General features: G+C 37.6%; 1 pseudogene; it reads left to right on the forward strand.

Annotated features, from left to right (window-relative positions):
* The window catches only part of LOC127131471 (uncharacterized), an 80,079-nt pseudogene extending 64,597 nt beyond the window's left edge, over nucleotides 1-15,482 (forward strand).
* The last annotated feature ends 10,430 nt before the right edge of the window (nucleotides 15,483-25,912 follow it).

The following is a 25,912-nucleotide window of genomic DNA, read 5'->3' on the forward strand; positions in this document are numbered from 1 at the left end:
AAAATCTCAAATAAATCTCAAATCAAATAAAAAGTTTATGAGACTATTTTTCATTAACTTATCATGATCCATAGATGCTAGGAAAATATTGGGTTTTCAACTTAGCGAGTTGTTCTTTTCTTTTTAGGCGAAGTATTTCTTGACTGCATCTGCATTCATAGGACGAGTGAACTCTTCACCATCCATAGTTGTAAGAATCAATGCACCTCCTGAAAAGGCTCTCTTAACAACATATGGGCCTTCAGATTTTTAGGAGTCCATTTTCCTCTGGAATCTGGCTTGAACGTCAAAATATTCTTGAGCACAAGGTCACCTTCTCTGAACACTCTAGGTTTGACCTTCTTATCAAAAGCTTTCTTCATCCTCTGCTGATACAACTGACCATGACACATGGCAGTCAATCTCTTCTCTTAAATCAAGTTCAACTGGTCAAACCTGGTCTGACACCATTCAGCTTCAGTCAACTTGGCTTCTATGAGCACACGTAATGAAGGAATCTCAACCTCTACAGGGAGCACTGCTTCCATACCATACATAAGAGAGAAAGGGGTTGCCCATGTTGAAGTGCAGACAGATGTACGATACCCATGTAAATCAAACGGGAGCATCTCATTCCAATCCTTGTATGTGACAACCATCTTCTGGATAATCTTCTTGATGTTCTTGTTCGCAGCTTCAACAACCCCATTCATCTTGGGACTGTAGGGAGAAGAGTTATGATGTGCAATCTTGAAGTCTTTGCAAAGAGCTTCCACCATATTGTTATTCGAGTTTGATCCATTATCAGTAATGATCTTACTTGGCACACCATAACGGCATATAATCTGATTCTTGATAAACCTTACCACAACTTTCTTGGACACATTTGCATATGATGCCTCTTCAACCCATTTTGTGAAGTAGTCAATTGCCACTACAATGAAACGATGTCCATTCGAAGCTTTGGGCTCAATCATCCCAATCATATCAATTCCCCACATGGAGAGGGGCCATGGGGAAGAGATAACATTCAATAGTGTCGGAGGAACATGAATCTTATCAGCATAGATTTGACATTTATGGCATTTCTTCATAAACTTGCAACAGTCAGATTCCATTGTTAGCCAATAGTAACCTGCTCACAACATCTTCTTCGCCATTGCATGTCCATTGGAATGAGTACCAAAGGAACCTTCATGCACTTTGGTCATCAACAAGTCTGCTTCGTATCTATCCACGCATCTGAGCAAAACCATGTCGAAGTTTCTCTTGTACAGTACATCACCATTCAAGTAGAAGTTACCGGCTAATCTTCTCAAAGTCTTCTTATCTTTCAAAGATGCCCCAGGCGGGTAAATCTGACTTTGGAGGAAACACTTGATGTCGTAATACCACGGCTTCTCATCTTTGATCTCTTCAACAGTGAACACATGAGCTGGCCTATCAAGACGCATCACAAATAAATTGGGAACTTCATTCTAATACTTTACCACAATCATCGATGCCAACGTTGCAAGAGCATCTGCCATCTGATTTTCATCTCGAGGGATATGATGAAACTCAACCTTTGTAAAGAAAGTTGAAATTCTCCTCGCATAATCTCTATATGGTATTAAACAGGGTGGGTTTTTCTCCCATTCTCCTTTGATTTGATTCACTACCAAAGCTGAATCACCGAAGACATCCAAATATTTGATTATGAGATTCATGGCCTCTTCAAGCCCCATAATGCAAGCTTCATATTCTGCCATGTTATTTGTACACTTGAATGTCAATCTAGCTTTAAATGGTAGATGCGTGCCTTGAGGAGTAATAATCACTGCCCCAATGCCATTTCCATATTGATTAACAGCTCCATCAAATACCATGCCCCAACGAGAACCAGGTTTTGGCCCTTCTTCTAGCATTGGTTCATCACAATCTTTCATTTTCAAGTACAAAATCTCTTCATCAGGAAAATCATACTGCACTGACTGATAATCTTCAATAGGTTGGTGAGCCAAATGGTCAACCAAGATACTACCTTTGATTACTTTTTGAGATCGATACTCAATATCATACTCTGATAACAACATCTGCCAATGGGCAATTCTCCCAGTTAAAGCAGACTTCTAAAAAATATACTTGATTAGATCCATTTTGGATATCAACCAAGTGGTATGATTCAACATATATTAACGCAGACGATTAGCAGCCCAAGCCAATGTACAACAAGTCTTCTCAAGTATAGAATACCGAGTCTCACAATCGGTGAACTTCTTAATGAGGTAGTAAATTGCAAATTCCTTCTTCCTAGTCTCATCTTGCTGACCAAGAACACAACCCATACTATCTTCTAGCACAGTCAAATACATGATCAACGGTCTTCCTTCAACAGGTGGAGACAAAATTGGAGGTTCAAGCAAATATTCCTTGATACTATCAAAAGCTTTCTGGCAGTCTTCGGTCCAATCACAAGACTGATCCTTCCGAAGAAGCTTGAATATAGGCGCACATGTGGCAGTCATGTGGTAAATGAATCTGTAAATAAAATTCAAGTGGCCGAGAAAACCTCTGACTTGCTTCTCAGTTTTGGGCGCGGGCATCTCTTGTATTACTTTGACCTTGGTAGGATCAACTTCAATACCCTTCTCACTGACAATAAAGCCCACCAAAAGTACACTTATTGGGATTCAAGCGGAGTTTATACTTCCTCAAACGCTGGAATAGCTTCAACAAATGCTCAACATGTTCCTCTTCATCAATTGATTTAGCAATCATATCATCGACATAAACTTCAATCTCTTTATGCATCATATCATGAAAAAGAGTAGTCATTGCTCTCTGGTAAGTTGCACCAGCATTGCTTAAATCGAAAGGCATCACTCTATAACAGAATGTTCCCCAGGGTGCAATGAATATGGTCTTCTCCATATCCTCGGGTCCCATCTTGATTTGATTATATCCGGAAAATCCATCCATAAACGAAAAGACTTTGAATTTAACAGTATTGTCTACCAACATATCAATGTGTGGCAGAGGGAAATCATATTTCGGACTTGCTTTATTCCAATCTCTGTAGTCAACACACATGCGTACTTTTTCGTATTTCTTCGGCACAGGCATAATATTGGCCACCCATTGCGGATACTCATCAGTTACAAGGAAACCGACATCAATCTGCTTCTGAACTTCCTCTTTGATCTTCACAGCCATATCAGGATGCGTTCTTCTCAACTTTTGCTTGACTGGTGGGCATTCTGGCTTCAACGGCAATCTATGCTCCACAATATCAGAATCCAACCCAGGCATGTCTTGATAGGACCAAGCAAACACATCTGAATACTCTTGAAGAAGATCAATCAACCCCTTCTTATCATCTGGAAACAGTCGAGACCCAATCTTGACTTCCTTCACATCAGAACCCAAGTTGACAAGCTCAATCTGTTCTTCAAACGAATGAATAATCTTCTCATCTTGCTCAAGAAGACGAGACAATTCATCACTTACTTCTACGTCACTTTCCTCTTCGGCCTCAAACACAGGGAATTCAAAATTTGGAGAAGGAGAAGGATCATTGTATTCAATGGGGTTAGGAACCAACCTGCATAATGATTTGATATTTTGATTTTAGAGAAATGAATTTGTAACCAAATATTATGCAGATGGACAATTATATTGTTTATTTATGTTTTTTTGTGGATGAATAGAATTAATTTTATTGATGATCAATTTTAAAATGCCCAATAATGTTCACTTCTCCCTTAGGCATAGGAGAAGGATTTTAAAATATAAAAAGCAATTACTTAGATCGATGCAAAATAACAGGAATATCAACAGCAGTCCAATTGTTGCATGTCTGTCCATGCCTCACAAAGTTGGTGCAGTCTTCCTCTTCATTGTCCACTAGCACGGCAGCTAAGTGTTGTTCATTCCCATGTATGAACCCTCCGCTACAGAAGCTTAGTTGCATCTCTTATAATCTAACGGTTGACGAGCCCTTCTAGAACCCCAAACCAGTTCTTCCTTTGTCCTCAGTGACCTCTACCACACGCCCCCACTGATCAACAAGACCTTCCTCAACAATCTTCTGGGCATCTTTCAGAGAGGACATAGGTGCCCCAACTCTCTTCTCAGCAGCAATAGACAAAGCTTGGAACGGCGTCCCAACCTCATACTCAACTTCCACATATGGAAAAGATGACAGATTGTTGACCAACAATGCTTTCTCACCTCCCACAATCACCAACTTGCCATTCTTGACAAACTTGAGCTTCTGATGCAGAGTGGAAGTAACAGCTCCTGCTTCATGAATCCATGGTCTTCCCAATAAACAACTGTAGGTTGGGTGAATATCCATTACCTGGAAAGTAATTTGAAAATCACTCGGACCTATCTTGACTGGAAGGTCCACTTCTCCAATGACTGTTTTGTGCGAGCCATCAAAGGTTTTGACAATTACTCCATTGTACCTCATGGGAGCTCCTTGATAAGATAACTTTGACAATGTTGACTTTGGAAGCACATTGAGTGACGACCCAGTATCAACTAGCACGTTTGACAAAGCATCTTCCTTGCAATTTATCGAAATATGCAAAGCCAGATTGATATTTCTTCCCTCCTCAGGGAGTTCTTCATCATAAAAACTCAAATTGTTGCATGAAGTGATGTTAGCTACAATGTGATCAAATTGAGCCACATTAACATCTTGCTCCATGTATGCCTGTTCGAGAACTCTCTGAGTGCTTCTCTGTGCGCTTCAGAGTTTAAAATCAGAGACAACACAGAAATCTTTGAGGGAGTCTGAAGCAATTACTCAACCACTTTGAATTCACTCCTCTTGATCAGCCGGAGTACCCCATCATCATTACTATTGGCTTTCAAATTGATGGATTCACCAGACTTATCTCTAACAGGATCTATAATAGGCACCTTCGCCTTCTTACCAACAATCGATTCTTCCTTACTCTCGGGGACAACTGGCCCAAAAACTCGACCACTACGGGTCACCTTCGTAACATCTACAATGCTTACTACTGAACTGGTCGTAGGCAACGAGACCTCTTGACCTTTCTCAATCATCGTAGCATTGTATTGATACGGTACAACTTTATCAGATGCATACGGGACTGGGCCCCTCAACCGTATTACCAACGGTGAAACTGATCTATTGCTGGCGTTCTTGCTGCTATCATATTGCATCACCAACCGCTCTAGTTGCTTCAAAATGGGAACAATGACATTAACATCGTCATCTTCATGACGGGATTGAGAAATCTAGATCATGCCTTCATCCATCAGGCGCTGGATGTCCTTTTTCACAACAATGCACCCCTTTGGGTTCACACTACAAATATCACAACCTTCGTGATCATGTTCACATTCACTCACCATACAGATGTCCTTGTGTATCTGCATCAAGGATCCACTAATGAAACGCACATCAAAAACTTTATATTCACCTGGACAACCGTCCACCATATTCACTGTGGTATTCCCATGAGCGGGTAAGGGATTAGCTTTCACATTAGGCGCGCGGTCTTCAAAAGACACCATGCCACTCTTCATAAGCTTTTGCACCTCATATTTCAACGGATAGAAGTTCTCAATATCGTGCCCAGGTGCACCCTGGTGAAAAGCACAACGAAGTTCAGGTTTGTACCACCATGGAAGTGGTTCTGGAACCTGTGGCGGATTCCTCGGTTGGATTAAATTCTTAAGGACTAAAGATGGGTACAATTATGCGTACGACATAGGAATCGGTTTGAAAGAGACCTTCTTCCTCTCAAAGTTATGTTGTAGGTGATGATTGTTGCTGGAATTGTTGTTGTTGTAGGTGTTTGTTCTTTGTTGCGGTTGTTGTTGTTGACGTTGATTTTGATACTGATGTTGTTGTTGTTGTTGAATTGGTCTTGTTGACTGATTTGAAAACACTGGAATAATAGAGGATACTTGATGATGATGATGTTGACGGGGTGGTAAATTCCTTCTTGCTTGAGGCCTCCTCTGCCTCCGACTGCTTACTGCATTTGTTTCATTTTCCTTCCTCTTGCTAAAATTGCTCCCATACTTCTTGCTAGTTAACGCCTCTTCATTCAACAATCGTCCTTCACGGACCCCTTCTTTCAACAATCACTAGGGGCTCTGGCGATCATGCGTTCATAATAAAATGAACTCAGGGTTTTGAGAAAGATCTTTGTCATCTCCTTCTCCTCTAAAGGAGGAGTAATCTGGGCAGCCAACTCCCTCCAACTCTAGGCGTACTCTTTGAATGTCTCATTGTCTTTCTGAGACATGGACCTCAGCTGGTCCCTATCTGGCGCCATATCCATGTTGTATTTGTACTGTTTCACGAAAGCCTCTCCTAGATCATTGAAAGTGCGGATGCTTGCACTATCTAGCCCCATATACCAATGGAGCGCAACACCTGTCAGGCTATCTTAAAAATAATGAATCAGTAATTGATCATTATCTGTCTGGGATGACATCTTGCGGGCATACATTACAAGATGACTGAGTGGACACGAGTTTCCCTTATACTTCTCAAAGTCAGGCACTTTGAATTTGACTGGGGTCTTGACATTGGGCACTAAGTACAAATCAACAGCACTCTTCCCAAACAGATCTTTGCCTCTCAGCGTTTTCAGTTCCTTACACAGCTCAAGGAATTTATCCTTCATCTCATCCATCTTCTCATAAACGTCCGGGCCCTCAGATGGCTCGGAATGAAAGATGGTGTCTTCTACATGCGACAAAGTGTGCACAACGGGAGGTGGCACAGACATGACCGAGCTAGATGTCGGCATGGAAGCAAAAGTGGGAGTGAAACCCTCTGGCAAAAAATTAGGTGGCATTCCCCAAGGGAATCCAGCAGGCAAATTCGGAGCGAAGTGGGCGGTGGCAGCAGGCACTATAGAGGTAACTACTTCAGAAATGACAGTCCTCGCGGGAGGAGTTGCAGGAGTTGGAGAAGCTTGGCTCTGGGCAGCAAGAATTGACTCCATCATGGAAGTCAGTCAGGAAATCTCTTCTTTTAAGTTCTTTTGCTCAAGGTGTTCCATAATCTTTGAATGATTGACTCGAGTGTTGTACCGGTGAGTCAGCTTGACTAAAGCACAAAAGAACACCAATCAGACACCTGGCAAAAACCTGCATAATGATTTGATATTTTGATTTTAGAGAAATGAATTTGTGACCAAATATTATGCAGATGGACAATTATATTGTTTATTTATGTTTTTTTGTGATTACCATTTTCAGAGTAAAGCAAAAAGTAAAAATAAACATCAAAGATGTGGATGAATATATTAATTTTATTGATGATCAATTTTAAAATGCCCAACAATGTTCACTTCTCCCTTAGTCATAGGAGAAGGATTCTAAAATATAAAAATCAATTACTTAGATCGATGCAAAATAACAGGAATATCAACAGCAGTCCAATTGTTGCATGTCTGTCCACGCGTCACAAAGTTGGTGCAGTCTTCCTCTCCATTGTCCTCTAGCACGGAAGCTAAGTGTTGTTCATTCCCATGTATGAACCCTCCGCTACAGAAGCTTAGTTGCATCTCTTATAATCTAACGGTTGACGAGCCCTTCTGGAACCCCAAACCAGTTCTTCCTTTGTTCTCAATGACCTCTACCACGCGCCCCCACTGATCAACAAGACCTTCCTCAACAATCTTCTGGGCATCTTTCAGAGAGGACATAGGTGCCCCAACTCTCTTCTTAGGAGTAATAGACAAAGCTTGGAACGGCTTCCCAACCTCATACTCAGCTTCCACATATGGAAAAGATGACAGATTGTTGACCAACAATGCTTTCTCACCTCCCACAATCACCAACTTGCCATTCTTGACAAACTTGAGCTTCTGATGTAGAGTGGAAGTAACAACTCCTGCTTCATGAATCCATGGCCTTCCCAATAAACAACTGTAGGTTGGGTGAATATCCATTACCTGGAAAGTAATTTGAAAATCACTCGGACCTATCTTGACTGGAAGGTCCACTTCTCCAATGACTATTTTGTGCGAGCCATCAAAGGCTTTGATAATTACTCCACTATACCTCATGGGAGCTCCTTGATAAGATAACTTTGACAATGTTGACTTTGGAAGCACATTGAGTGACAACCCAGTATCAACTAGCACGTTTGACAAAGCATCTTCCTTGCAATTCATCGAAATATGCAAAGCCAGATTGATATTTCTTCCCTCCTCAGGGAGTTCTTCATCATAAAAACTCAAATTGTTGCATGAAGTGATGTTAGCTACAATGTGATCAAATTGAGCCACATTAACATCTTGCTCCATGTATGTCTGTTCGAGAACTCTCTGAGTGCTTCTCTGTGCGCTTCAGAGTTTAAAAGCAGAGACAACACAGAAATCTTTGAGGGAGTCTGAAGCAATTGCTCAACCACTTTGAATTCACTCCTCTTGATCAGCCGGAGTACCCCATCATCATTACTATTGGCTTTCAAATTGCTGGATTCACCAGACTTATCTCTAACAGGATCTATAATAGGCACCTTCGCCTTCTTACCAACAATCAATTCTTCCTTACTCTCGGGGACAACTGGCCCAAAAACTCGACCACTACGGGTCACCTTCGTAACATCTACAATGCTTACTACTGAACTGGTCGTAGGCAACGAGACCTCTTGACCTTTCTCAATCATCGTAGCATTGTATTGATACGGTACAACTTTATCAGATGCATACGGGACTGGGCCCCTCAACCGTATTACCAACGGTGAAACTGATCTATTGCTGGCGTTCTTGCTGCTATCATATTGCATCACCAACCGCTCTGGTTGCTTCAAAATGGGAACAATGACATTAACATCGTCATCTTCATGAAGGGATTGAGAAATCTAGATCATGCCTTCATCCATCAGGCGCTGGATGTCCTTTTTCACAACAATGCACCCCTTTGGGTTCACACTACAAATATCACAACCTTCGTGATCATGTTCACATTCACTCACCATACAGATGTCCTTGTGTATCTGCATCAAGGATCCACTAATGAAACGCACATCAAAAACTTTATATTCACCTGGACAACCGTCCACCATATTCACTGTGGTATTCCCATGAGCGGGTAAGGGATTAGCTTTCACATTAGGCGCGCGGTCTTCAAAAGACACCATGCCACTCTTCATAAGCTTTTGCACCTCATATTTCAACGGATAGAAGTTCTCAATATCGTGCCCAGGTGCACCCTGGTGAAAAGCACAACGAAGTTCAGGTTTGTACCACCATGGAAGTGGTTCTGGAACCTGTGGCGGATTCCTCGGTTGGATTAAATTCTTAAGGACTAAAGATGGGTACAATTATGCGTACGACATAGGAATCGGTTTGAAAGAGACCTTCTTCCTCTCAAAGTTATGTTGTAGGTGATGATTGTTGCTGGAATTGTTGTTGTTGTAGGTGTTTGTTCTTTGTTGCGGTTGTTGTTGTTGACGTTGATTTTGATACTGATGTTGTTGTTGTTGTTGAATTGGTCTTGTTGACTGATTTGAAAACACTGGAATAATAGAGGATACTTGATGATGATGATGTTGACGGGGTGGTAAATTCCTTCTTGCTTGAGGCCTCCTCTGCCTCCGACTGCTTACTGCATTTGTTTCATTTTCCTTCCTCTTGCTAAAATTGCTCCCATACTTCTTGCTAGTTAACGCCTCTTCATTCAACAATCGTCCTTCACGGACCCCTTCTTTCAACAATCACTAGGGGCTCTGGCGATCACGCGTTCATAATAAAATGAACTCAGGGTTTTGAGAAAGATCTTTGTCATCTCCTTCTCCTCTAAAGGAGGAGTAATCTGGGCAGCCAACTCCCTCCAACTCTAGGCGTACTCTTTGAATGTCTCATTGTCTTTCTGAGACATGGACCTCAGCTGGTCCCTATCTGGCGCCATATCCATGTTGTATTTGTACTGTTTCACGAAAGCCTCTCCTAGATCATTGAAAGTGCGGATGCTTGCACTATCTAGCCCCATATACCAATGGAGCGCAACACCTGTCAGGCTATCTTAAAAATAGTGAATCAGTAATTGATCATTATCTGTCTGGGATGACATCTTGCGGGCATACATTACAAGATGACTGAGTGGACACGAGTTTCCCTTATACTTCTCAAAGTCAGGCACTTTGAATTTGACTGGGGTCTTGACATTGGGCACTAAGTACAGTTCAACAGCACTCTTCCCAAACAGATCTTTGCCTCTCAGCGTTTTCAGTTCCTTACACAGCTCAAGGAATTGATCCTTCATCTCATCCATCTTCTCATAAACGTCCGGGCCCTCAGATGGCTCGGAATGAAAGATGGTGTCTTCTACATGCGACAAAGTGTGCACAACGGGAGGTGGCACAGACATGACCGAGCTAGATGTCGGCATGGAAGCAAAAGTGGGAGTGAAACCCTCTGGCAAAAAATTAGGTGGCATTCCCCAAGGGAATCCAGCAGGCAAATTCGGAGCGAAGTGGGCGGTGGCAGCAGGCACTATAGAGGTAACTACTTCAGAAATGACAGTCCTCGCGGGAGGAGTTGCAGGAGTTGGAGAAGCTTGGCTCTGGGCAGCAAGAATTGACTCCATCATGGAAGTCAGTCAGGAAATCTCTTCTTTCAAGTTCTTTTGCTCAAGGTGTTCCATAATCTTTGAATGATTGACTCGAGTGTTGTACCGGTGAGTCAGCTTGACTAAAGCACAAAAGAACACCAATCAGACACCTGGCAAAAACCTGCATAATGATTTGATATTTTGATTTTAGAGAAATGAATTTGTGACCAAATATTATGCAGATGGACAATTATATTGTTTATTTATGTTTTTTTGTGATTACCATTTTCAGAGTAAAGCAAAAAGTAAAAATAAACATCAAAGATGTGGATGAATATATTAATTTTATTGATGATCAATTTTAAAATGCCCAACAATGTTCACTTCTCCCTTAGTCATAGGAGAAGGATTCTAAAATATAAAAATCAATTACTTAGATCGATGCAAAATAACAGGAATATCAACAGCAGTCCAATTGTTGCATGTCTGTCCACGCGTCACAAAGTTGGTGCAGTCTTCCTCTCCATTGTCCTCTAGCACGGAAGCTAAGTGTTGTTCATTCCCATGTATGAACCCTCCGCTACAGAAGCTTAGTTGCATCTCTTATAATCTAACGGTTGACGAGCCCTTCTGGAACCCCAAACCAGTTCTTCCTTTGTTCTCAATGACCTCTACCACGTGCCCCCACTGATCAACAAGACCTTCCTCAACAATCTTCTGGGCATCTTTCAGAGAGGACATAGGTGCCCCAACTCTCTTCTTAGGAGTAATAGACAAAGCTTGGAACGGCTTCCCAACCTCATACTCAGCTTCCACATATGGAAAAGATGACAGATTGTTGACCAACAATGCTTTCTCACCTCCCACAATCACCAACTTGCCATTCTTGACAAACTTGAGCTTCTGATGTAGAGTGGAAGTAACAACTCCTGCTTCATGAATCCATGGCCTTCCCAATAAACAACTGTAGGTTGGGTGAATATCCATTACCTGGAAAGTAATTTGAAAATCACTCGGACCTATCTTGACTGGAAGGTCCACTTCTCCAATGACTATTTTGCGCGAGCCATCAAAGGCTTTGATAATTACTCCACTATACCTCATGGGAGCTCCTTGATAAGATAACTTTGACAATGTTGACTTTGGAAGCACATTGAGTGACAACCCAGTATCAACTAGCACGTTTGACAAAGCATCTTCCTTGCAATTCATCGAAATATGCAAAGCCAGATTGATATTTCTTCCCTCCTCAGGGAGTTCTTCATCATAAAAACTCAAATTGTTGCATGAAGTGATGTTAGCTACAATGTGATCAAATTGAGCCACATTAACATCTTGCTCCATGTATGTCTGTTCGAGAACTCTCTGAGTGCTTCTCTGTGCGCTTCAGAGTTTAAAAGCAGAGACAACACAGAAATCTTTGAGGGAGTCTGAAGCAATTGCTCAACCACTTTGAATTCACTCCTCTTGATCAGCCGGAGTACCCCATCATCATTACTATTGGCTTTCAAATTGCTGGATTCACCAGACTTATCTCTAACAGGATCTATACTAGGCACCTCCGCCTTCTTACCAATAATCAATTCTTCCTAACTCTCGGGGACAACTGGCCCAAAAACTCGACCATTACGGATCACCTTCGTAACATCTACAATGCTTACTACTGAACTGGTTGTAGGCAACGAGACCTCTTGACCTTTCTCAATCATCGTAGCATTGTATTGATACGGTACCACTTTATCAGATGCATACGGGACTGGGCCCCCCAACCGTATTACCAACGGTGAAACTGATCTATTGCTGGCGTTCTTGCTGCTATCATTTTGCATCACCAACCGCTCTGGTTGCTTCAAAATGGGATCAATGACATTAACATCGTCATCTTCATGACGGGATTGAGAAATCTAGATCATGCCTTCATCCATCAGGCGCTGGATGTCCTTTTTCACAACAATGCACCCCTTTGGGTTCACACTACAAATATCACAACCTTCGTGATCATGTTCACATTCACTCACCATACAGATGTCCTTGTGTATCTGCATCAAGGATCCACTAATGAAACGCACATCAAAAACTTTATATTCACCTGGACAACCGTCCACCATATTCACTGTGGTATTCCCATGAGCGGGTAAGGGATTAGCTTTCACATTAGGCGCGCGGTCTTCAAAAGACACCATGCCACTCTTCATAAGCTTTTGCACCTCATATTTCAACGGATAGAAGTTCTCAATATCGTGCCCAGGTGCACCCTGGTGAAAAGCACAACGAAGTTCAGGTTTGTACCACCATGGAAGTGGTTCTGGAATCTGTGGCGGATTCCTCGGTTGGATTAAATTCTTAAGGACTAAAGATGGGTACAATTATGCGTACGACATAGGAATCGGTTTGAAAGAGACCTTCTTCCTCTCAAAGTTATGTTGTAGGTGATGATTGTTGCTGGAATTGTTGTTGTTGTAGGTGTTTGTTCTTTGTTGCGGTTGTTGTTGTTGACGTTGATTTTGATACTGATGTTGTTGTTGTTGTTGAATTGGTCTTGTTGACTGATTTGAAAACACTGGAATAATAGAGGATACTTGATGATGATGATGTTGACGGGGTGGTAAATTCCTTCTTGCTTGAGGCCTCCTCTGCCTCCGACTGCTTACTGCATTTGTTTCATTTTCCTTCCTCTTGCTAAAATTGCTCCCATACTTCTTGCTAGTTAACGCCTCTTCATTCAACAATCGTCCTTCACGGACCCCTTCTTTCAACAATCACTAGGGGCACTGGCGATCATGCGTTCATAATAAAATGAACTCAGGGTTTTGAGAAAGATCTTTGTCATCTCTTTCTCCTCTAAAGGAGGAGTAATCTGGGCAGCCAACTCCCTCCAACGCTAGGCGTACTCTTTGAATGTCTCATTGTCTTTCTGAGACATGGACCTCAGCTGGTCCATATCTGGCGCCATATCCATGTTGTATTTGTAATGTTTCACGAAAGCCTCTCCTAGATCATTGAAAGTGCGGATGCTTGCACTATCTAGCCCCATATACCTGTCAGGCTATCTTGAAAATAGTGAATCACCAATTGATCATTATCTGTCTGGGATGACATCTTGCGGGCATACATCACAAGATGACTGAGTGGACACGAGTTTCCCTTATACTTCTCAAAGTTAGGCACTTTGAATTTGACTGGGGTCTTGACATTGGGCACTAAGCACAGTTCAGCAGCACTCTTCCCAAACAAATCTTTGCCTCTCAGCGTTTTCAGTTCCTTGCATAGCTCAAGGAATTGATCCTTCATCTCATCCGTCTTCTCATAAACGTCCGGGCCCTCAGATGGCTCGGAATGAAAGATGGTGTCTTCTACATGCGGCAAAGTGTGCACAACGGGAGGTGGCACAGACATGACCGGGCTAGATGCCGGCGTGGAAGCAAAAGTAGGAGCGAAACCCTCTGGCACAAAATTAGGTGGCATTCCCCAAGGGAATCCAGCAGGCAGATTCGGAGCAAAGTGGGCGGTGGCAGCAAGCACTATAGAGGTAACTACTTCAGAAATGATAGTCCTCGCGGGAGGAGTTGCAGGAGTTGGAGAAGCCTGGCTCTGGGCAGCAAGAACTGACTCCATCATGGCAGTCAGTCAGGCAATCTCTTCTTTCAAGTTCTTTTACTCAAGGTGTTCCATGATCTTTGAATGATTGGCTCGAGTGTTGTACCGGTGAGTCAGCTTGACTAAAGCACAAAAGAACACCAATCAGACACCTGGCAAAAACCTGCATAATGATTTGATATTTTGATTTTAGAGAAATGAATTTGTGACCAAATATTATGCAGATGGACAATTATATTGTTTATTTATGTTTTTTTGTGATTACCATTTTCAGAGTAAAGAAAAAAGTAAAAATAAACATCAAAGATGTGGATGAATAGAATTAATTTTATCGAAGAAAATCTCGTCTCAGGAACCAAGTCTTCGTGTTGTTGATGTTGATGTCCCACTTAACATCCTCTGCAAAAATGATGAGAAACTCGAACAAGTTGCATTAGGACGAGAGTTTCACATAAGTTTGGGAAGAACTGTTCCATTACGAGTACATCAAATTGACTCAGTGGTCTCAATGCTAAGAAACAAACTTCAAACTCAACAACAGTCAGTTTTTATTCTTATTTTGTTCAGTTATGAAAAATGGAACATAATATTTTTATCAACCTCTTACCTGATTGTTGCCTTTAACTTGTCATTTTGAAGCAGTTATTGGATTGACTTTAACAACTGGGAGGTTTTTGTTAACGATGATCGAACACACACCTTCCTTTCAGTAGAAGTTGTTCATGGTGGACTTGTAGAGGTATGCATCATAGTATTTTCTCTTCCAATTTTTATCCCTCTATTTACTACATATGATGTTTGTTTTTCTTTTCAATTGAGATCAGATCCGGAAGCAAATTGAAGCAGTCAATGCAATTTAGAGGCTTCATAATCTACCTGAATTTTACGAGGTCAGTTTTTGTAAACCACAACTATGCTTCGAATATCATTGAATGACTAAACTATTTTTGAAAAAAAATTTGTAGTAGGTTATGTTTTCTTTTATCATCGTCGTTCTATCGAATTTGTTTTTTTACTAGTACTTAAAACTTGAAGTTTCTGTACAGGATCCGCGTCCTCACAATTCCTTAGCATGGTCACTGGGCAACACCAGCGATTCCCTAAAAAAAGTTGTGGGTGAGGAAATGAAGAAATCTGTCACTGGAAAATCTTTGAAGAAGTGTGTTTTTACGTGTAAGTTCAGAGGTATCGAGTGTAAGATTGGTAATAAAACATACACAATATGTAAAGTTTCAGATAGATGATAATGTGAATGGTTTATGTAAGAATATCAAACTCAAGTTTGAGTTAGATGAAATTGACATGTAAACTCTATGAAATTTCATCGAATTTACATCATATGAAAATTAATATATTATTTGAAATATATACTTAGATAATATTATAGATGTATAAATAATTTAAACTTCCAACTTAATTATAAATTTATAATATATCAAATTTGAAGGGAGATTGTGACAAACGCTGCAGATAAACTAATAAAAAAAATATTTTTAAATATAGATCTTTACAAATGATCATGAGTTATGAGTTAGAGATCATATGATTACTTGGAATGTAAAATATCTTATTATCGAAACATATTGATTGATCAAGAGCGCACAATAAACTACACTCCTCTACTTAAACCAACAAACAAAGTTTGCAACTAGATTCTGCTACCTTTAGTGCTAGTGGTGTACGAACAAAAGTTTTAGATATAACACAAATTTTGAATCTTAAAATCTTAGTACGGCTGGGTTATGAGAATAAGGAAATAAGTGACTATCACTTTAATATAAAGACTTATATGCATAGTAGCTTTATGTTTTTCTAATTATAAGAGTATAAAGAATAATTTCTTGCAATGAAACACATCACTGCTATTCAATTGACGAGAATTTCATGTGAAATGATATAACTTTTTTTGTGCTAATGATTACATATATAAACTTTTGCCCTTATATTTTTATTCAACACAAAACATATTTTGTGTCACCCATGTATAGTTCGATTATACTATTTGACACCATAATATACTTATAAAAACAAACAAACTGAATATTTCATATTGACTCATTGCAACATGATCATGCATTTACAATCATAGTCGATCAATGGTCTTGTAGATATCAGTCTTGTAGATATCACTCTTGCATATGTAGAAGACAAATCTATTCTAGGTCACTCATGTCACGCCCCATGACTCTTGAGTATCCAATTTATCGACTTTATAATTGTCTTATTACAAACAATGTTTGACGACACTAAAGTGTTCAACACCGACCATGGTGGTTTGGGGTCAAAGAGTGACATACACAACTATTAATATGACAATAACGTATGACACTTACATTACATGCTTCAGGGAAACACAACGCATGTTTCAGACACCTATAAAATGCATTTTCTTCCCCTTTTTAAGTATGAACTTGAATGTGGTGAAATTTCAGTGAGAGAAACTTAGAGAGACAGAATGAATTCTTAGGATTCATTATCCTAAAAATTGAAGACCTTTGGGATATCTAAAGGAATTGAGAAACAATTTACCTTGGGTTTATCTGGTTCATATAATGAGAGTTGGAGAGATTGAAAAATACTTGGGTAGAAAATATGATTGAAGACTATTTTCTTTTAACTCATCTTGTAATCTCTTGTATTAACTTTTTAAGTATAGAGGATAAGAGAGTTATGCCCTCCCCTTGAGTAGATCGATTTGATCAAACTGAATAAATAAATTATGTCTGTTTTCATCTTTTATTCTTCATCTTGTGTTTTTTCCCCACTGTTTCGTGTATCAGTAGGTCCTTGTGTGAAAGAACTCATTATATCAATTTATTCACAACAAGTGACGCCCACAGTGGGACAAATGAATTTAGTTTACAAGTGAAACACCATGAGTTCTAAATGAGATTTCAAGAAGTTTTACGGAAATGACACTTTTGGGTTATGAAATTTGAATATACAAGCAATCTTAATTCAAAAAAATGTGCAAAACATTGAAGTGAGATACAACCATGCTTACAATCCTAACACATGAAGAGAAGACCAAAATTGTAAATAATGCCAGAAGTGTCATTATCTCGTGTCTTAAGGATAAAGTTCCTAAGGAAGTCGCGAGAGATAAGACCACAACTAAAATGTGGGTCAAGCTTGAATCATTTTATATGATAAAGTCACTGACTCACATATTGTGTTTGAAGTAACAATTGTATTATTTATGTATGGTGGAGAATAATTCCATTGTGGAGCAATTCACATAATTTTGCTAAATCATTGATGACTTGAAAAATATTATGGCGGAGGTTGATGATATGTACACGTATCTACTATTGTTAAGCTCATTAAAAAAGAACCTTTGAGCATTTCAAGGATACCCCTTTTCATATAAACGAAGTTACTATCACATTGGATGAAGTCCAAACGTCTCTGGGTCCAAGGAGCTTTCAATGATAAAATACTTAAAGGTTAGCTCAAAAGCTTGAGTGTGTCAAGAGAAATGAGTGATAGTAGAGGAAACCAAAATGGTAAAATCCAATTCAGAGTAAAAAACCTATATTTTTGATAACTCGAAGTTTAAATGCTTCACTTGTCACAAAACCAACCACTTCAAGAAGGATTGTCTCGAGAGGAGGAGCAATGATGAGTCTATTTAAATTATAGTTTCCTCAAATGAGGATGGTTATTAGTGTGATGAAGTGTTAATGGTGACATGATTGGAGATAGAAAGTAGTTGGGTCATAGACTCAAGATGCTCTTATCACATGTGTCAAATGAGAGAATACTTTGAAACTTTAGAGGCAAAAGAAAATGGAGTTGATTAACTCGGTAATACTAAAGCCTAAAAATTTCGGGGTATTAGTACGATAAAACTTAAAATATTCGATAACTGTCAGTTCCTTCTACGTAATGTGAGGTATGTTCTCAAACTCTTGTAAAATTTATTATCCATAAGCATGTTCGACGATTTATGCTATTGCATTGAATGTGGGGTAAAACTTTTCATGGTTCATTAATCATGACTAAAAAGGGTCTAAAATGTGTGGGTAATATATTTTAGATGGTTTCACTATTATTAGTCAAACATCATTAGCTAGTTATGAATTTCATGAAAAAACCAAGTTATAACATTTGAAATTAAGGCTCGTCAGTGAAAAAAGTTTGGTTGAGCTAGTTAAACAAGATTTGCTAGAAATTGAGAAATTGAATATACTATAATTTTGTGATCATTATATACTAGGAATATAACACAAGGTGAAGTTTGAGAATGGTTTTCATAATTTTAGTAGATCATTTGAGTATGTTCACTATGATTTATGATGTTTGACAATGGTGGCAACTCACTGGGTGACTTATATTTCCTCACTATTATTGATGCTTTCTCAAGAAGAATATGAGTTTACATATTGAATAAAAGTGACACTTTTGAAAAATTCAAAGAATATCGTACTCTTATATGAAATCACTTAGGATCTAAGTTGAAAGTATTGATACTGATAATGACCTAGAGTTTGTTTTAGGAAAATTTAATGGGTTTTGCAAGAAACAATGTATCAAGAGGCATAAAATTGTTTCTGCCACACCTCAACAAAACAATCTAGTTAAACATATGGATATGACCATTTTGAAGAAGGCAAGGTGCATATTGTTGCGAGTTGAGTTACTAAAAATTTACTAGGGTGAAGTTGTTGCTACATCAACTTACTTGATCAACATATGTCCATCCATGAGAATAAACTTCAAGACACGTTTAAAGTGAGAAACTGATATGTTACTCTAATTTAAAGGTCTTCAAAGCTTTGAAGTATGTGCATATTAAGTAGGACAAGCTTGATGCTAGGGTCATGGTGTGTCTCTTCATTTGTTATATAAAAGTTGTGAATGGTTGCAAGTTGTGGAAAGTGGAACTTGGAGGATCAAAATTTATCTTAAGTAGAGATATTACTTTTAATGAGACCCGTATGAGGATGAAGTGCAAATACCTTTAAGTGAAATAGTAAAAAACTATGATGGATAAGATCTAGTTTGAGGTTAAGGTTCCTACTAGTGACATTGAAAATGAGACTCGAGTATATTAAATAAATCTTTGTACGAGTTAAATTAAATCTCAAGGAAGTGATATCGTTGGTTTAATGAATTTCTTCTTCAACATGATTATATGAGAAGAAATTTTAGAAATTTTGTATACATATTGAAAAGGAATGAAAAAGTCACTCTCTACCTTATTTTGTAGGTTGATCATATATTGATGAAAAACTCTAGCAAGGAAGAGAACACTAAGTTTAAGAAGATTTTTAATGAATAATTTGAAATGAATGATCTTAGTGAAGTTAAGATGGTTGTATGAATGAGTATCATGAGAAACTGCAAGATGAGTGAATTATTCTTATCTCGATCTGGTTAATTGAAGAAACTAGTGTAGCAATTTAGAATGTAAGATGTTAAAACCTTTAAGAGTCCTTTAGGTTATCATATGAAGCTTTTGATAATGTAATATCCTCAAAACGACAAAAAAAAGATGATTTTGAGTAATATGTATATAGGTATAGTTGAAAGCATAATGTATGGTATGGTTTGTAGTAGACCAAAATTAGTCTACCATTTAGCATAGTAAAGTTGGTTTATGACGATTAACGGTTAATTTCATCGAGAAGCTTTTAAATGGATGTTAAGTATTAAATAATTTGTTAAAGTGTTGTTTAAAGTACACAAAGACAACTCAAGAGGAAGATATTTTTGAGGGTTTTATAGATGTATACTATCTAAGTAACATTGACGCTAGAAAATTCCTATCTTGTTTTGTGTTTATGTTGTTTGGAAAAACTATAAACTAGAAGGAAAATTAATAATCAATGGCCACACTATCTACTACTCAAAATTAAATATTTTCCCTTGTTGAAGGGGTCAATAAATTCATATGGTTGAGAGGCATGATTATGGAGTTATGGATCACTCAAGAATGTGTAAATATACACTATGAAGGTCAAATTTCTATTCACTTGGAAAATTATCAAATATATCACGTATGGACAAAACACATTGACATTCACGTGCACTTCATAAGAGACATGATCGAGTAGAAGGAAATCGTAGTTTCAAAAGTAGATTTAGAAGAGGATACAATGAATGTATTCACCAAGTCATTTCGTATATCAAGGTTTAAATATTGCTTTTACTTGATCAATTTCGTTGAGGGATTATTCAAGCTTTAGAGAGAGACAAGATTACATATCACTACATGCACTTCCATCTATGTCGTCCTTATTACATTAACTTGTACCAATATTTGGAGTTATATTGGAAGCATTCCTCAAGGGATCACTAACCCTTGGATGATCATTGGAGACTTCAACGAGACCCTTCTTTCTAGCGACCAAAAATGGGGATATCTTCAACTCTTATAGAGCTACAATCTTTGATATTTTTTTCGACACTTGAAACTTGGTGGATCTTTCTATAACACCCTAATACCGACTCAATATTTAGTAAAATAATCCAAATAAAAATTCATATTTGAGTGTTACATCTGCTTCCCCATAGCATAAAAACATCAAATACGAAATAGTCATATGAAAGTAAGCAGAGGAAATAAACAAGTTCGGCATAAAAGTCTTAACAACCAAAAACTCCAACATAAATAAAGCATAACACAATAACAAATGACATCTCATCCCCAATGCTACACATCCGAGTGAATCCTCTAAGGTCCAATGATAAAAGCTAAAGAGGTATCGACACCATCCTCTAACACAAATGACTACTCCTGTACTTGATTGTTCGTACTCCCAAAGGGCACATATGCCACAATAAAAAACAGGGGGTGATAACACATCTAATAAATATTAATGATGAAATTTAGCAAAACAAGATAGTAATAATGAGTTATACAATATCTCAATAACACTCAAAACAAAATCAAGTAAATGACAATGTAATATAATGTTAATGCCACAAACTCCTTCTCAAATGCATGTGGTACCAAAACTACTAGGATCAGAGGTGTGTTACTGATTTTCCCATGCCCCCGATTCCTCTATGTGCCTTGTTCCTCTCTGGACGTGAGACCATAATAGTTCCTCTCTGAACTAGGTCATCACTGGACCGAAGTCTTACCTATCTTCGAAATAAATGAATGCATGGCTATGAACAATACAAACATGCAACAACATCAACATTACATAATCGCAAAAACACAAATTTCAAAACATCCTAAAAAATATTCCTCTCTTGAACCTATAATTCGCCAATCACAGGTCATAATTGTAATCTGTATGGGTTTCAATGCATAAATCACCACTCAAGGAGATCACTGTAATCCTATATGGATTACTATACTCAAATCGCCAATAAAGGCCTCAATGTAATCCCTCTCTGTATTACTATGCTAAAAAATATGTTTTTAAAATAATTTCAATTATTTCTCCTCAAAAAGGTCAAGTTGTGTTATTACCTAAAATTAACAATTTCTCAAATTACTTTGGGAGCTCAAAATGTCTCAAAAATTCATAATTCTCAAAATTCTCAAAAACGCATAATTCTCAAAATGTCTCAAAATCTCATTAAAAGAGTAACTCACTATTATTATTACTTGTGTCAGACTATCAACATGGTAATAACCCTTACTAAAATACAACTCTAAAACATATCAAAGTTACTAAAATAGTAACTCTAACAACTATAAGGTAACAATTTCCTCTCTTAAACTTATCAACATAACTTTAAAGCTTATCGGAGTTGCTCAAAGGCAACCTTAAAACATATCAAACTACTAATTACACCCTCAGATCTCTAAACATCTCAAGACTACTCAATAGAAACTCTAAACTCATCAAACAACCCCAAAATCATGATTTCTACTAGTCACACATCATATTCTAATAATGCTTTAAAATATAAAAAAGACTCAAAATCAAGTAATATATATGTTATTGAAATCTTAGAGAGTCTATTTTAAGAATACGATTTTTATTACAGAACTTAATACACCAATCAATTTAGTTTAATCAAACAACCATAACAGGTACTCGCATTGGACAAAATGTTTCACCTAACTTCTAAATGGGGCCAAAAGTTGTATACTAATGAAAAAATTATGAAAATTTCCAGTTGAAAAGATCATTTAACTCTCATTCTAATTCAACCGATGACATCCCCAAAGGACTTAGGAAGCTCAAGTTATGCCTGGACCATGATGACCAACGCAGGACTGAAATTGACTATACCTATGGTATAAAACCAGCAAACTGCTACTGTTGTAGCGCCCCTAGACCTAATTTATTTTCTAAAAAAGAAAGATCATCGCGTTATCTTTCCAACACTTCGAACTACACCTTAATCCGAGTCTCAAATTCCAAGATATGCCTCAAATAAGGTGGTCAATCCCCTTCTAAGTCTACCTACAATTTTTCTACGTTTTCCCCCTATTGAACTATTTTTTTTAAATTACAATTTTTAAAAAGTTCTGAATGTTAAATTTCTGTCAAAAACCTATTTTTAATGAAATAATCAAAAATTAAAGTTTCTCTATAATTGGGGAAAATTCCAAATTAATCGAATTAGAAAAAGTTTACGAAAATAGAAAAAAGGTCTCAATATCACGCACGCATTTGGGAACTCAAACGATCTAAAGAGAGTTGTTCAAAATCCCTGGAGCAAGAAGCCTTCACTATCCACATGCATAAAATCACCCATGAGTAAACAATCCCTCATTACCTTAGATTTGCAACAAGGTTGATGATTCCAACAAAGATGATTGTTCCTCTCCTCAATCCCAACCCTTCTTCCCCAAATTCTTTCTCTGTTCCTCTGTCTCTTTTTCAGGTACTGCTAGAATTCTTCTAACTTAACTTCTACTCACACTTTAAAATTTATATTGGTCTTATTTCTCAAAATTACTCTTTTTGCCAAATTACTCTCCTCTTCCCACCTTACACAAAATGCCCATTCTCCTATTTATTCAATTAAATTATTATTTAAATTAAATAAATATTCAAATTAAATAAATATTTAACTCTAATAATAATTTATTCAGAATTATATATTTTTTATTATTCTATCTTATTACAAAAAATTAATATGCTAATCATCTGCAATAATCTAAATAAAATTATTTTAATTATCTGCTCTCAGATTTCATAACCCTGGTAATTAATAAATTACTAATTTACCCCTACGCTCTGAAAACAATAAAATTCAATATAATAAATAAATCACACCAATAAATAAATAAAATATTATAACTATAAGTTGGGGTGTTACACTTTCCACTACACGAGGTTCATTGAATTGCATAAGCTTCAATAACGTTTAAAAAAACTCGTCTGGGATCATATGAACTATATCCTCAAATTTTAGATTCGCCATGCTTTGATCAAAAACCAAGCTCTGATATCAATTGTTGGGTGGAAATATGGATACAACAATGTCTAAAGGGGGGGTGTTAAATAGATCCAAAAATATTTTAGACAATATGAAAAACCTCTCATGTCCCATAATATGAATTCAAAGATTTTAGCTAGGAAGCATCTCAATGAATCAAGCTACATGAATTAATACATAAGAGAACTATGAGATATATCATTCCTAGTACAAGTCATTTACATGACATACAAAGCCGCTTGCAAGAGAAGTGATTTAAAAACACATTATTGGATGATCTTAACAATTCATAATTGACTTCATGATGATTCTTTAGAATTGATACACCACATGCCTAAGTTTATAAATTAAAACACTATAAGCAAGGTCTAACCTATATGGTAAATAATCTATGCAATTGCAAATATGAAATAAATAAATGCTTTTAAAGTAAAAGGATACAGAAAGAGAAAGATACACAGAGATATATAGTGCTTCGATATTCGTCCTTGCTTTGCCTACCTGCACTCTTTAATGGATGATTCCATTAGAACATAATCACGATCTTCCACTATGATGATAAAATGATTACAACATTTTGATTACATGGAACTATCACACAATAATTCTAACTGATGAAGCAAACACTACCCTGCTAACATGATTCAAGATCCCAAAAGATCTTGATCCAATAAACTCATTATTCATAAAAATCTTCTCCAAGTATTCGTATGTGGCAACCCGCCGAATCTTACTGATTTCTTATCTAAGCAATTTCCATTAACTGAGCGTATATTGGACAACTCCAAACTTTGTCTGCTAGTAACCTTTCTCCAACGCCATAAAAGAATAACAACTTCCAACTCCGCCTTACACACAGTTGATACATGATTTCGTCAAAGTCTTCCTTGGAGTATAACGGAAACTCTCATCTTGTTAGATAACTTCTCAATCCCAAACTTCACTCAAGAAATGATATTTGCACCTGTTACAAATAAAAAACTAGCTATACACAAACACATTAGATACCTTAATGTACCACTAGTCTCCTTTTCACTCAATCTTTAGAGGAGGATCCTTTAATAAGGAAAAACACTAAGGATGAAGATGGTGAACAATGCCAAATAATCTCAAAAATAGCTGACATTACAAGCGATTAATCAAGTAATTCAGTTTGATGAAAAATGAACACACATATAAGGTTCAAACAAGTTTCTAGATAAGTGGGTATTGGTCTTTTAAAGTTATCAAGAGCTTGATCAAATCCTCAACAAGATCTGAACAACTCATTCTCAAAAACACACAAAACAATAACCCAATTTCACAAATCAAGTTGCAAAAAAAAAATTGTGAGTGCAGTTTTCCGTTTAGATGTGTTTTGAATGATGTCAAAACTATGTCAAAACTAGGAGAAACTTTTGCATTTTTGTACATTGGATGGTATCAACTGATTCTAGGTGTGTATTATGCATTTTAGCATTAGGAAGAATGTCAACATGATTGGAAATGATTTATAAAGGATTCATATATCAAGAAAATATTTTTATGCATCAAAATTGAGTTTTTGTGTGAAAACATTGCATAGGTCGACACATACGACTTTAGGTCGACATATAAAAGATATTCTTCAGTATTGGTCGACAAATACGACTTTAAGTCAACCTATATAAAACTTTCTTCAACATAGGTTGACACATAAAGTGTACATGTTGACACCCATACTGCATTATTAAATCATGTAAGCTCTGTTCCATGTGCCGTCTTGTCAGGTCGACCTAGAGGGAGCACGTGACCTTTACAGGTCGACCTATGCTTCAAACAGGTCGACACATGACTTGTATAGGTCAACATATGGCTCGTATAGGTCGACCTATAGACCTCAAATCTTGAATTTTTGCATTCTTTTCAATTTCTTTTTCATTCCTTTATGCCTTTAATCACTCGTGCATATAAATACTAAATACATGCATATTTCTCTGGTGAGGTTTCTAGAGTGAGTAAAACCAACATGAATCCAGGATTTCAAAGCACTCTCATCATCTTCAACTTCATCTATGCATACACATAATCAAAATACACATAATAATCTTTTGATTGGGTACCATCTAGATTAGGGTTGATAATGTCAAATTAGGTTTGTTGTATCGAGAATATTGGGTTGAGAAATTTGAGGGATTCAAATCAGAAAACCAAGTTGGTTTTTCCTTCAAGATCTCTTAAGGTTTGAAGGTTTCGGATAAGATTGTGCAATTCGGATTCAATCGAGTGAAAGCCTTGGGACAAGGGGTGCCTTGCACGGGAGTAGCGTGAGACGGTGGATCGTGTTGGTAAATATTGGGTTCCAACAAGTGTGCGCTTGGGTTAATTCAACGGAGTGAAATCCTTGGGACAAGGAGTGCCTTGCAAGTAAGTAGCAAGAATAGGTGAAGTGAAGTAGCATTGTTGGTTACTTGATCAA

This window comes from Lathyrus oleraceus, chromosome 3 (assembly GCF_024323335.1).
Source record: "Lathyrus oleraceus cultivar Zhongwan6 chromosome 3, CAAS_Psat_ZW6_1.0, whole genome shotgun sequence".
Lineage (NCBI taxonomy): Eukaryota > Viridiplantae > Streptophyta > Magnoliopsida > Fabales > Fabaceae > Lathyrus > Lathyrus oleraceus.